This window comes from Lampris incognitus, chromosome 14 (genome assembly GCF_029633865.1).
Source record: "Lampris incognitus isolate fLamInc1 chromosome 14, fLamInc1.hap2, whole genome shotgun sequence".
In the NCBI taxonomy this organism is placed as follows: domain Eukaryota; kingdom Metazoa; phylum Chordata; class Actinopteri; order Lampriformes; family Lampridae; genus Lampris; species Lampris incognitus.
In genome coordinates, this window is record NC_079224.1 from 20,068,514 (window position 1) to 20,082,109 (window position 13,596).

Here is a 13,596-nt window from a genome sequence, read left to right on the forward strand (position 1 = left end):
TCGTTCTGTCTGTGTATGTGTATGTAAGCTGGTCAGTCTTTCTGTCCACTGCCTTGCTAAGATGGCCGTGAGGTGTTGATAAACCTGTGATCTCTACCTGCACCTTCCGTGTCTGTGTACCATATGGAGACCAGATCTTTGTGCACCTCATACTGGACTCAGTCTATCTGGCTCCTGGTCCTCTGGTCTGCATGTATCGCTCATGCCTTTTACACAGGCGAACCTGTGCTGAAATTCAAACCAGAGCACCAACTCCACAGACACGAGCACCACGAAGATTCTCTGTGGGCCGAGCTCTGGTTTGAGCAACTAGTAAAGAAATTATTTTGCCTTGAAACCTGAAACTGACACTTTGGGACCTTCTGTAAAAACTGTCAGTTTTTCCACACAAATATACCGTATGTAATTGAACCACGGGGATTTTCTCACAATTTGGAAGTGAAGGGATCATCTTTGCTTGGGGGTCCCTCAGAAAGTGTGGGAATCCAGGATTAGTTTTTCTTTATCCCGGCTTAGTTTTTCATCGAGGTTTCATGTTAAGGGCCTCGTAAAACAACACACACACACACACACACAGACACACACACACACACACACGCACACTCACACACACATACACACACACACACACACACATACAATGTCCCTTTCCCTCCCATCTGTGCTGTGTTACTTATGTGCTAATGTGCTAGGCCATCTACTCATGCCAGACAAGGTTCAGCTCTGGATTTTGGGGGGCTCTGACCCTCGTCTATAACTTTTATTATTCCCAGACCATCGTAACTCACCAAGTCACCCATCCATCATCCTGGGACTGCTTTCAATTTAGCTTATAATATGTTTTTTTTCTTTTCTGTTAGTTGGCCTGGCTCTTCGATATAATCTCTGGTCTCCTGTGTGGGTTTCTGAATAAGATCAAACATAATTTGAATACCTTCATTTTTACGTATCTTGCACCATGCATGCTAGAAAACCTGAGCTGAGCTTTAGGAGGACCTAGCTGGAGAACAGCCGAGCTGTCACGGTCTCTTGATTCTGCAGAGCGCCGAACGTACCTGCTCCTATGAGATACCGGCTTGCACATGAAAGGCCACAGGTCACTGAAAGGTCAGGATTTATTTAATAACTTTTGATGCACAGTAACTCGAGATACCTGCAGCCACTTCAAAGACCGAGGACAAGAAATACTGTAGCAACATCCCCTGGTCTACTAGTTTTCATAAATGACACTCCCGGTATCAAGCAATGCCTTTTAATCTGCCACCAAAGGGAGAGTCTGGTAAAGAAGCGAGGGTCATGGGTGGACACGTATCACAGAACCGTAAGACTGTTAACTAGAAGTCTAATATTACTTAAACAATTTAAAATTAAAGCAAAGGGCCTCTATCTTTTGATGTTTAATAGAAAGCATCTGATGGCTCCTGCCTGTAGCGCCTGTGTTCGATTAAACCAGGCGCACAACTCACTGAATTAAAGCATGTACTCATGAGAATATCAGACTTGTAAGTGGATCACAAAGCGTGCATGGAAGATTAGCTGTCGGCAAATATCGGCAAAGCGAGATTAGATGGCAGTTTTTGATAAAGGTTACGAATCACCAAAAACACGCTTGGCTTTAGTATGACAGGAAAACAGGGTTGCGTTTCTCACTGGAATATTTTCAAGTTAGCGTTGGTTCGAGATGATGAGTTTTGACTGAAAAGTCTTTGCTTAACCACAGGCTTTTAGGAACATCAAAATGCATCCAACTGTAGACTAGTTGCAGCTACTATAACGAACCCAGGCGTACAAATTTGGATTCTTCCAGAAACATTATGTGGTTTAATCTGATATTCTGCCTTTATGTGCACAAGGGCACACTCACACACAAGTGGCCTCCTATCCAACTCACATAAAAGTGCCAAATTGACGTCAAAAAGTTGAGAGACTCACCCAAGGCACCATATTTTTCACATGGTTATCAGATTTACAGCAGGACACGGGACCATGCAACGACCTTTCCAGGTCATCATCACCATTGACCACAGGAAGAAGATTTAATCTTATTCCCACACAAGAAAGGAACTCTCACCTCACCATATGATTTAGACAGGACAATAGGACAACGACTTGAATTGATCAACTCATTCAAGCTTGCTCTCTCTCTCTCTCTTATGTTATAATAGTTATCATGAATTACTGTTGAATGTTATGGGAAAGAAGAAAAGGTTTTATTGGAGGCCTATTTGATCCCCCAATCTCTTTCATACACACACACACACACACACACACACACACACACAAAAGAAAAAGTTTTATTGGAGGCCTGTTTGATCCTCCAATCTCTTTCACACACACACACACATACACACACACACACACAAACATACTCCCAAAACCCCCTCCTGGGAGACTCTGCTAAGTGGCCACTTTATCTAAGGTCATAAATCCTTTAGAGTTCCTGCAATGACTGTAACTTTCCCAAGGACACTGCAAGGTGGTGACAGGGGAGCACATAGCTAGGCAGCATCGGATGGTGGTCTTTAGGATGACTTTGGAGATCAAAAAGGGGAAGAGAGTGAAGGCAGGGCCAAGGATCAAATGGTGGAAGTTGAAGAAGGAAGACTGTTGTGTGGAGTTCAGGGAGGAGTTAAAACAGGCACTGGGTGGTAGTGAAGAGTTGCCGGATGGCTGGGCAACCACTGCAGAAATAGTGAGGGAGACAGCTAGGAAGGTACTTGGTGTGTCATCTGGACAGAGGAAGGAAGACAAGGAGACTTGGTGGTGGAATGAGGAAGTACAGAAAAGTATACAGAGGAAGAGGTTGCTGAAGAAGTGGGATAGTCAGAGAGATGAAGAAAGTAGACAGGAGTACAAGGAGATGCAGCGTAAAGCAAAGAGAGGTGGTGAAGGCAAAGGAAAAGCATATAGCAAGTTGTATGAGAGATTGGACAGAAAGGAAGGAGAAAAGGACTTGTACCAATTGGCTAGACAGAGGGACCAAGCTGGGAAGGATGTGCAGCAGGTTAGGGTGATGAAGGATAGAGATGGAAATGTGCTGACAAGCGAGGAGAGTGTGTTGAGAAGGTGGAAGGAGTACTTTGAGGGGCTGATGAATGAAGAAAATGAGAGAGAGAAGGTTGGATGATATGGGAATAGTGAATCAGGAAGTGCGGAGGAAGTGAGGGCAGCCATGAAGAGTGGAAAGGCAGTTGGTCCTTATGACATGGAGGCATGGAGATGTTTAGAAGAGATGGCAGTGGAGTTTTTGACTAGATTATTTAACACAATCTTGGAAAGTGAGAGGATGTCTGAGGAGTGGAGAAGAAGCGTACTTTTACCGAGTTTCAAGAATAAGGGTGATGTGCAGAGCTGTAGCAACTACAGAGGTATAAAGTTGATCAGCCACAGCATGAAGACAGGAAAGAGTAACAGAAGCTAGGTTAAGAGGAGAGGTGACGATTAGCGAGCAGCAGTATGGTTTAATGCCATGAAAGAGCACCACAGATGTGATGTTTGCTTTGAGAATGTTGATGGAGAAGTATAGAGAAGGTCAGAAGGAGTTACATTGTGTCTTTGCGGATTTAGAGAAAGCATGTGATAGTGCCGAGAGAGGAGGTGTGGTATTGTATGAGGAAGTCAGGAGTGACAGAGAAGTATGTAGGAGTGGTGCAGGATATGTATGAGGGCAGTGTGACAGTGGTGGGGTGTGCAGTATGAATGACAGATGCGGTGGAGGTGGGATTACATCAAGGATCAGCTCTGAGCCCTTTCTTGTTTCCAATGGTGATGGACAGGTTGATGGGCGAGATCAGGCAGGAGTCACTGTGGACTATGATATTCATGGATGACATTGTGATGTGTAGTGAGTAGGGAGCAGGTTGAGGGGGGCCTGGAGAGGTGGAGGTATGCAATGGAGAGAAGAGGAATGAAAGTCAGTAGGAGCAAGACGGAATACATATACGTGAATGAGAGGGAAGACAGCAGAATGGTGAGGATGTAAGGAGTAGAGGTGATGATGGCAAATGAGTCAAGTCAATTTTATTTGTATAGCCCAATATCAAAATTACACATTTGCCTCAGTTGGCTTTACAGCAACAAAACATCCTCTCCTTAGACCCTCGCATCAGGTAAGAAACAACTCCCTAAAAAAACCCTTTAACAGGGAGAAAAAATAGGAAGAAAACTCAGGGAGAGCAACAGAGGAGGGCTCTCTCTCCCAAGAGGGACCATATGCAATGGATGTTGTGTTTACACAATTTACAAAATACAACATTGAAAGAGGATAACAGAATTATAATGGAATGATAAAATATATGAAGAATACAATGAAGAGGATGCCAAGCAGTGTCCAGAGGCCACTGGAATGGCCAAGCACCTAAGGCATGCGACCAGCATCACCATGTAGACCAGATAAAAAATTTTAAAAAATCTCACTGCTGGAGTTGAAGAACTAATTTTGTTTAGGATCTCATTAACTTTATTGCAGAAAAAGTCTAGAAACTCATGGGTCGTGAATGGTGAGCAGCTAATAGACAGCTGCTTTTTAGTAAGTTTAGATACAGTGTCAAAGAGAAATCTGGGGTTATGTTTATTAATATTGATTAAGTGAGCGAGATGTGCTGCTTTTACAGCAGATAAAGCACACTTGTATTTCAATAAACACTCATGCCACAATAGGTAAAAAACTTACAATTTTGATTTTTGCATTTACTCTTGCAGGCCTGCTTAAGAGCACGTGTCTCATCTTTAAACCAGGATGTAGGCCTCTTTAGTCACCTAACTCTGGTACTGAGAGGTGCAACTGAATTGAGGAGACTAGGGAGGGCCACATTTAAGTCACTAGTGAAATTTTCAGAGTCTGTCTCTACAGTGAAAGGAGCCAAGACTAAAGGCAGCTGCTGGCCAAATGCAGCTACAGTGGAGGGACCAATGTGGCGAGTGGCAATTACATCTGTGCCGACATTAATGGGACAGCCCAATAATGCTTTAGATTTAATGAGAAAATGATCTGACACAGCAGATGTGGTTGGCATGTCATTTAGATCAGAAGCAGCTACCCATTTAGATAAAACCAAATCAAGGGTGTTACCACTGCAATGAGTCGACTCTTGAACAACCTGAGCAAACCCAAAAGCACCATAAAAGCTTTACTTAGAGGATCAGCAGCCTTATTCAGATGAATATTGAAATCACCAAGAATTAGAATCTCATCAGAATGAGTAACAAGACCTGAGACAAATTCTTCAGGAAATGGTGAGTAAGAGCCAAGAGGTCAATAGAGTATCACAGTCTGGACTGAGCTGAGCCTAGTCATGGCTGAGGGAGATGGATCCAGAACAAGGACCCCAAAAGACTGGAATTTAGATTCAAGTCTAGAAGTCAGATTGAAAATAGACATACATTAAAAAACCCCACCTTGTTTATTTCCCTGAGCTACATGGGCATAAGTATAGTCAGGTGGGGAAGCTTCATTTAAGGGAAGGAAAACATTTGGTTTCAGCCATGTTTCATATAACCCAATCATACTGAAACTATGTTCAAGAATCAGATCATTTTTTTTAGTAAGGCTTTGGTAGACAATGATCTGATATTTATGAAACCAAATTTAATCATCTTGTGGAAGTGATCAGTAGTAGGCAGAACTTTAGAGCTACCTAAATGTGAAATATTAATTGGAATTAGACACCTTGTATTATTAATTGATAATTTTGACGACCAACGCTTTGGACGATGTGATCACACTTTTGATACCATTAGATGTTTGGTTCAGTACTTTATTAGGTCCTTTGTTGCACATTTCACCACCACCAGTGGTAGGAATGATTATTAGATTATTGTGATTCACACATTTAGGACAGGAGAGCTTGGGAGCAGTACGACAGGGTACGGAGACGGTCACAATGTTATAGACTGATAATCTACACTATGAGAAATTCCCTGACTAAACATACTAACTAAACTAGTTGACTCCACATCCACACTAGATTTAAACCTAGCAGGCTCTCTAATCACCTGCAACCTGCTAATGATAAATCCCTAGTATCAAACTAAACATTGACAGTAATTTGCTAGACAAAAGATCGGCGGCGTCCCCAGTAGCCGTCCACCTTCAGCAGGTAAGCAAACGGATGAGTTTAAATACTTGGGATCAACTGTTCAAAGTCAAGGGGAGTGTGGAAGAGAGGTGAAGAAGAGAGTGCAGGCAGGGTGGAGTTGGTGGAAAAGAGGGTCAGGAATTATCTGCAACAGAAGGGTACCAGCAAGAGTGAAAGGGAAGGTTTACAAGATGGTAGTGAGACCAGCTATGTTGTATAGTTTGGAGAAGGTGGCATTGATGAAAAGACAGGAGGCAGAGATGGAGGTGGCAGAGTTGAAGATGCTAAGATTTTTGTTGGGAGTGATGAAGATGGACAAGATTAGGAACGAGTTTATTACAGGAACAGCCCAGGTTGGATGCTTTGGAAACAACGCAAGAGAGACAAGATTGAGATGGTTTGGACATGTACAGAGGAGAGATGCTGGGTATATTGGAAGAAGGATGCTGAAGAGTGAGCTGCCAGGCAAGAGGAAAAGAGGAAACCCAAAGAGGAGGTTTATGGCTATAGTGAGGGAGCACATGCAGCGATTAGCAACAAGGAGAAGAAGAAGGAGCAGGAGGAGGAGGATGACTAACTTTCCCTAGTTAAATTATGTACATGTCTGAATTAATGTGAATTAACTGTTTAACCATCTAGATTGAACATTAAAACTTGAACCTTATTCCTACTGCACTTCATTCTGGAAGTAGAGCTCTAGTCACTCCCGGCGGGGAAGTGACTATGTTTTCATTCTATTTTTTTCTTTGTATTTTATTTTTATAGTACCCGTCTTTTAATTATATTACTCGTTTTGATTACTATTGCAAAGTACAGTGTATGTACTTTGTACTCTTTAATTATATTTGCTATATGATTGTTCCTATTTTTATTTACTCTCTAAATTATATTTTACATGGTTGTTCCTCTTGTTTTTTTTTGTGTAAAGCACACTGAATTGCCCTGTGTACGAAATGTGCTGTTGTGGAGTTAGAAAACAACGAGACAGGAGACGTGAGAGCAGACGTAGTCGAGGTAGTTTACTAGCTCCAACTTAGCATGTCATACATTCAACGACACTGAACTCTGAACCGGAAGCGGAAGTGCATTATCTGACCCCTCGCCTCTTCCCTTAAAGGTACACCGTCCTCTTAGGTGAATGTCTCTCGTTATATAAATGTGGGTCACCACACTGTATAAATAAACTTGCTTGCTAGTAATGCAGTTAATTTTACTCAGCAATGTTTTCATGAAAAATAATTCATCTCAAGTCAAGTCAGTGTGATATAAATGAATGAGTTGTTAAAATTAAGATTGAGTGCATTGTTTCCACTCAGTGTTCACGCATTAACGTTACACCGGAGAATTTGCTTTGGGTGGTGGGAAGCTATTGCACTTAACAGTAAGGTAACGAGTGGCGCTATCACTTCACTTCACCTGGTTCACTGTCTTGGCCCTTTCAGACACAACGAAGTTTGCGTTGCACGCCGCTGGGTCCAGCGCACATCTGAAAGTCGTGGAGAACAGAGCAAAATAGACAGTTTTCAAAACTGCTAGCACGGCCGCGATTTGCTCGAAATAGCGAAAGATCGTGGCGCGGCGCAAGATACTGGAAATAATGGGTTTCTGAGAGCAGTGGCGTCTCGTTGTGTCCGAAAGGGCCTTCTCTCCACTGTTCCGCTCCACCCCGTGTGTGTGTGGGGGGGGGTGCTGGGCCCGCCTTTATTGAAATAGAGAGCAGAGGAGAGTTGGAGAAACTAGAGTGACCATAAATGACAGTAATAAGCAGCCTACCGGTACGCGAGTTTTCGTCAGGGTTAGAGCCAATGTAATGATCGCTGACAAGGCGTCCATTTTAGTGACGTAATACTTCCGTTGCGGGGAAAGTTCCGGTTTTATTATGGTATTGGGGCGACGCTAGTGTGAACCGTCGTCACCAATTTTGTGTAATAATCCGCTTTTCGGTGCTGGAACCATGACCTATATCACAACAATGTCTTTCGTCAATAGAACTACAGCTAAGGTATGAAGATTTTTCTTTGTCTGGTATTCATCCCTTCCACTCTATTGACTCCGCGGAGATCCCCGATCTCGACACCAATCATATAGCCCTTTTTGACCAAAGTGGCTCAGGTTCAGGCAGCGGTTCCGTTCAGGATTCTGGGAACCTTGGTGTTGTGTGGCGAACCGGGCCCGCGTTTCGACCCGTTTTTAGCGAAACCGTTGTACGTCATCGACGGGGGACTTTATGCGTCGCACACCGGATGTAAACATTAGCTACATCCCACTGAAACCCACTAGCTAGCAATAATATGGCATTGTGGCGAATGCGTGGCAGCCACTCGCATTTTTTAGCCGCAAACTGCGGGATAGCGAGCGCAAGTACAGCGTTTTTGACCGGGAGTTGTTGGCACTGCACCTTGCAATCCGGCATTTCCGCTTCCTGCTGGAGGGTCGCCCATTCACGGCGTATGTGGATCATAAGCCGCTGACTTTTGCCATGTCCAAGGTGACTGAGCCGTGGTCTGCTCGTCAACAGCGCCACCTAGCGGCCATCCCCGAGTTCACAACGGACATTCAGCATTGTGGCCGGGAAGTCCAACCCTGTTGCTGATTGTCTGTCGCGTGTGCTTGTGTGTCCTGTGCACCTCGGTGTGGATTTCTCCGCTATGGCTGCCGACCAGCCCAGCGACCCGGACGTCCTTGCCCTTAGGTCAACGTAAACCACGCCCCCAGCTCACAGTCCTGCTGGGTGAGAGGCATAGCCCCTAGTGTCCGCCACACAGCCCCCCCCCCCCGAACACCCAGAAGGGACTCCTGGAAAGAAAATTAGTGTCTCACTGGAGGCTTAAGCAGCCTGCCATAACGGCTGCGCCGTCCCTCAGCCGAAACAGTAGGTGAAACACAGTCCAAAGCCGGCTGAGAAGCAGAATGCTGAACCCGTGAAGACACCGCCGGGGTCCTGGAAGGAGGACGATCACGTCGGGGTCACCAATGTGGCAGGAATGAGGAAAAACACAGGAGACCAAGGCGAGTTTGATGTTTATTCCTTGACTCCAAAAACAAACTGCAGCAGGAACAACCCTGCACCGGCGAGCCCGGGAACGTAAACCACGCCCCCAGCTCACAGTCCTGCTGGGTGAGAGGCATAGCCCCTAGTGTCCGCCACACAATCATATTATTACATCGTCCAGCTCTACTTTTGGACAACTCCTTTTTTATCGTCTCGGTAGTCCTTCTCAAGTATTTCAACTTGTTGATGTAAACTACTAATAAGACACGTTAGCCCCTAGCTAGCGGATTTGATCCTTTAGCCGAGCGGTTAGTGATGTCGCGTTGTGGCGCAGTACACTTCGTATCGAATCCCGCACCGGGCAAGAAAATAACCGGTTACATTGATAATGCGTTCGAGTGAACCCATTCTTGACCATCTCTTCTACTAATTCGCCATACAGCTCACTCTTTCTCGTGCTACTCTCTAGTTTTCCCCGAAACTCGGGAGATGCCCTGATAACAACCAAACACTGAGCGCCCATTTCCGCCAACAGGGGACGGGTTCGGTGCCGGTTCACAATCCCTTTTTGAACGGTTCGAAGCATTTCGACCAAAAATAAATTGGTTGCGAACCCGAAAAGTTAGTTCCGAACAGGCACCAAAAAATAGCAGTTTTTTCAGCGCGAACAGTGACGACATCAATGGGCGCGTGACATTCCAGAGGAAGAAGAGAGGAGATAGCCTAACGGTAGATAATGGCGGAATCGGCAGATAACAAGGGTGCCTAGTGGTCAACTGAGGAAACTCAGTGTTTGGTTGTTATCTAGGCATCTCCCGAGTTTCAGGAAAAACTAGAGAGTAGCACGAGAAAGAGTGAGCTGTATGGCGAATTAGTAGAAGAGATGGCCAAGGATGGGTTCACTCGAACGCAAGAACAAATGACCAGCAAGTTAAAAAAACAAAACTTGAGAAGGACTACCGAGACGATAAAAAAGAGTTGTCCAAAAGTGGAGTTGGACGATGTAATAATATGATGCCATATTGTTGCTAGCTAGTGGGTTTCAGTGGGATGTAGCTAATGTTTACATCAGGTGTGCAACGCACATAGTCCCCCGTTGATGACGTACAACGGTTCCGCTAAAAACTGGTCGAAACGCGGGCCCGTTCGCCATACAACAGGTTCTCAGAATCCTGAACGGAACCGGTGTCTGAACCTGAGTACTTTGGTCGAAAAGGGCTAAGAGTCGGCCTCTCGAGTTTCCTCAGCTGACCGCTGCGCACCCTTGTTATCTGCCAATTCCGCCATTATCTACCGTTAGGCTATCTCCTCTCTTCTTCCTCTGGAATGTCACGCGCCCATTGATGTCGTCGCGGTTCGCGCTGGAAAACCTGCTATTTTTTGGTGCCGGTTCGGAACTAACTTTTCGGGTTCACAACCAATTTATTTTTGATCGAATTGCCCTGAACCGTTCAAATAAAGGGCTTGCGAACCGGCACCGAACCCGTTCCCTGTTGGTGGAAAAGGGCAGAGGCAGATTAGGGTGAGTTCAACTCACTTTGTCATTTTGTTATGATCAATCGTTTCGGACCTCTTGTTAATAAATATACCAATTTAGAGCAAGCCGTTGCTGTGCGTATCTTCATCTGAGAGGTGACGTAATTACTATCTCTATTTGTGTTTGTGTGTTTCTTTGGGGCAGAGGTATAGATCCCTGAATTGAGAGTTCACAACCTTCAGATCTGTGACTGATTAATTCAGTTTATCTTATTTTCTTTCCTCTGGAAAGTGGTGCCCCATTTCAACGAGTGCAACATTTGATTCATAGTGTAGAACGCTACACTACTGAAAGCTTTATTAATGTTATTAGTTGTCTACCTAACCAGTTCATATTACAAGATCATACACCACAGCTTGATAAACGTTACACGAAGCCCTGACTAAAGCATGCTAGAGCACATCGAGCACAAACAATTCCCTTCTTTGGGGGGGTTCACTATAAAACATGAAATATACAGTTTACAGTTCAGCTTAAGTAAATAGTCACTTTACCGTGTTCACTTTGTTCCTATCGAGAGACACACAGCTTACTCCAAGGGAAGTTTATTCTAAACAGGACTTGAACATAAACACATGGACTCTCCTACATAATATGCCGAAAGTGCTCATTAAACAAGGCATGCAGTGAATACTCACATTAGAAAATGGCGGCTAACATGAAACATATGCTCATAGCAACATACACTAGAATGAAACCTACAGTGGGAAATCACTTGTGGTAAAAGCAGAAAATGCCACAAGTACTATTCTAAGTTCCCTTGGCATCAACTGGGTAAGTCAGTAACATAAATATGAGACAGGCAATATACACACAGAACTTGTAAACATGACAGACCCCAGGGCTTAAGCACAGGATGAATTACAAACAGAATTCACTGTCATTTAATTACTGATGTTAAATAACAGCAAAAGCCACCTATGTAGATATCTTATATGTTATTAATAGTAATCGTACAAGAATCCTATACTAACACCGGTGCCTGCATTAATATGAAAATTATTTGGAAAATGATTTGATGTGCAAGTTTTTTTTTTTTTATAAAAATGGTCGTTTCTGAATACAAAATTAGCAGAAACATAAAATGTATACTATAGTAGCTGCAACCAATAACAAGCATCTTAATGTGTCAAAATTAATCATAATGAACACAATCAACTGGATTGATGAATTAAAAAAGGAGTAAAATGTTAGTTTATGGGTTGTTTACCCCTTTCTTTGCCTGGTTCACGATGCTGCTGCCCAGAGTATCGACACCCCACTTCCTGCCTGATGGCTGATTTGGTTGACCCGTCCACGTACGCAGTCCAACGTAAAGAACACTACTGTGCCATTACGCACCTGAAAGGATGCTCGCAGTCCCATGCTGGCCCACTGGCTGCCTTCTGGCATCTGGCCACCCACCTGCTGGGCCAGGGGGACAGGTCTACCGCCCTCAGCAACCCTCTCCCCTTCTCGTAACCCTTCTGTTTTACTTTGCCTGAGAAGAGTCACCTTTAGCAGGTTGCAGGAGTGGATGAGTTTCAGGTCCAGAGCCAAACTGGCGGTCCCACTCTCCTTGAAGACAAAGTCCCGTCTTTGGTCTGTGGATCCCTTCCCTGGGAGTGCCACCTGGGACACCTGGGGGCTTGTCTGGCGAAAGAACAATGGCTTGTTGCGGACGGCTCCGGCAGGCAGACCGGTAGGAGCCAAGGATGCGGTGAGGGAGGACGAGATGGCGGCCGGAACCCATACCAAGCTGAGGGTACTGATTCCAGTCTCATCACCAAAGTAGCGGACGTTGCACTGAGCTGGGGTGAGGATCTCAAAACCCAGTGTGTCCCCAGGGTCAACCTTAGCCGCTCCAGACAAAGAGATAGACGTGTCTCGGTAGTGGACACCGGGCTTGAAGGTGCGGGACAGTTCCACGCCTGTCCCATTGCGGCTGAGGTACGCCAACAGGTGGAAGCCCTCGTTCACGCAGGCCTGGCCCATGGAGTACACAGCCTGCTGAAATACGAAGCGCACTGTTCCGCTCTCCGCAAAACGCACCCCACGTCCATCGTGAGTCAGGCCCACCACGTAGGGGTCAGAGGTCGAGGTAGTGCGGAATACTGGCCGGTAGTTGGTGTGGTAGTGTGCAGACGCCACTGCCTGTGCTGTCATGGCAACCGCTCCCGTATCATGGGACAGCCAGAGGAGGCTGAGCGTAGCCGCCGAGGGGTCATACAGCTCTAGCCCCTCATGACTGTGATTACAGTGGTGGCTGGCACTTCTGAGGAGTAGGGAGATCATGTGACCTGGAGCGACCTCTGCCACTCCGCTAATGCTCACGCTCTGGAGCGACTTCCCCTCCCTCTGCTCAACTCTGACACCGCTGAGGTCACGAGCTTCAGAGCTGTCGGTGTTATTCAAACGCAAACACACTTGGATGAAGCTGCGACAGCCGTGAGCCAGGGAGAGGTTTTCATCCAGCCACACCAGGCCATGTTGCCGGAGCACCAGGCGACCATCCTCAGCCGACACAAGACCCCCATCCCTTCTCCCTTGGATTCGAAGTTGGATACTGGGGGTCGCGTGACCTGGCAAAAAGCCTCTCGCTGTGGGCAAACTCACATCTCCAGCCCAGGACAGAGAGAGGGCGCTGTCTCTAGCAGTAGGGATGGAGCAGATGGTGTCGGTGGTGTAGGCACAGGGTGCGGCCACGGGGTCTTCATCACATTCAGAGCAGGCCTGACACTCGTCCATCTCTGCATTATAGAAGTAGGCGTGGCCACACATTCCTGAGTTGGCATCACGCTCTGTCATTCCCTGGCATCTGAATCCACCTGATAACAACAAACCAGGTGGAAAAGGAGGAGGGTAGGTTGGATTCAATACAATCTTCTTTACTTACAGATAATGTTGGGTAGATACATCTTTAAATATAAATAATAGTTATTTATCAAGAGGAAAAGGGTGGAAAGTAAGCAAACTCTAAGGGAAACAATCACAATTTTCATCATTATCTC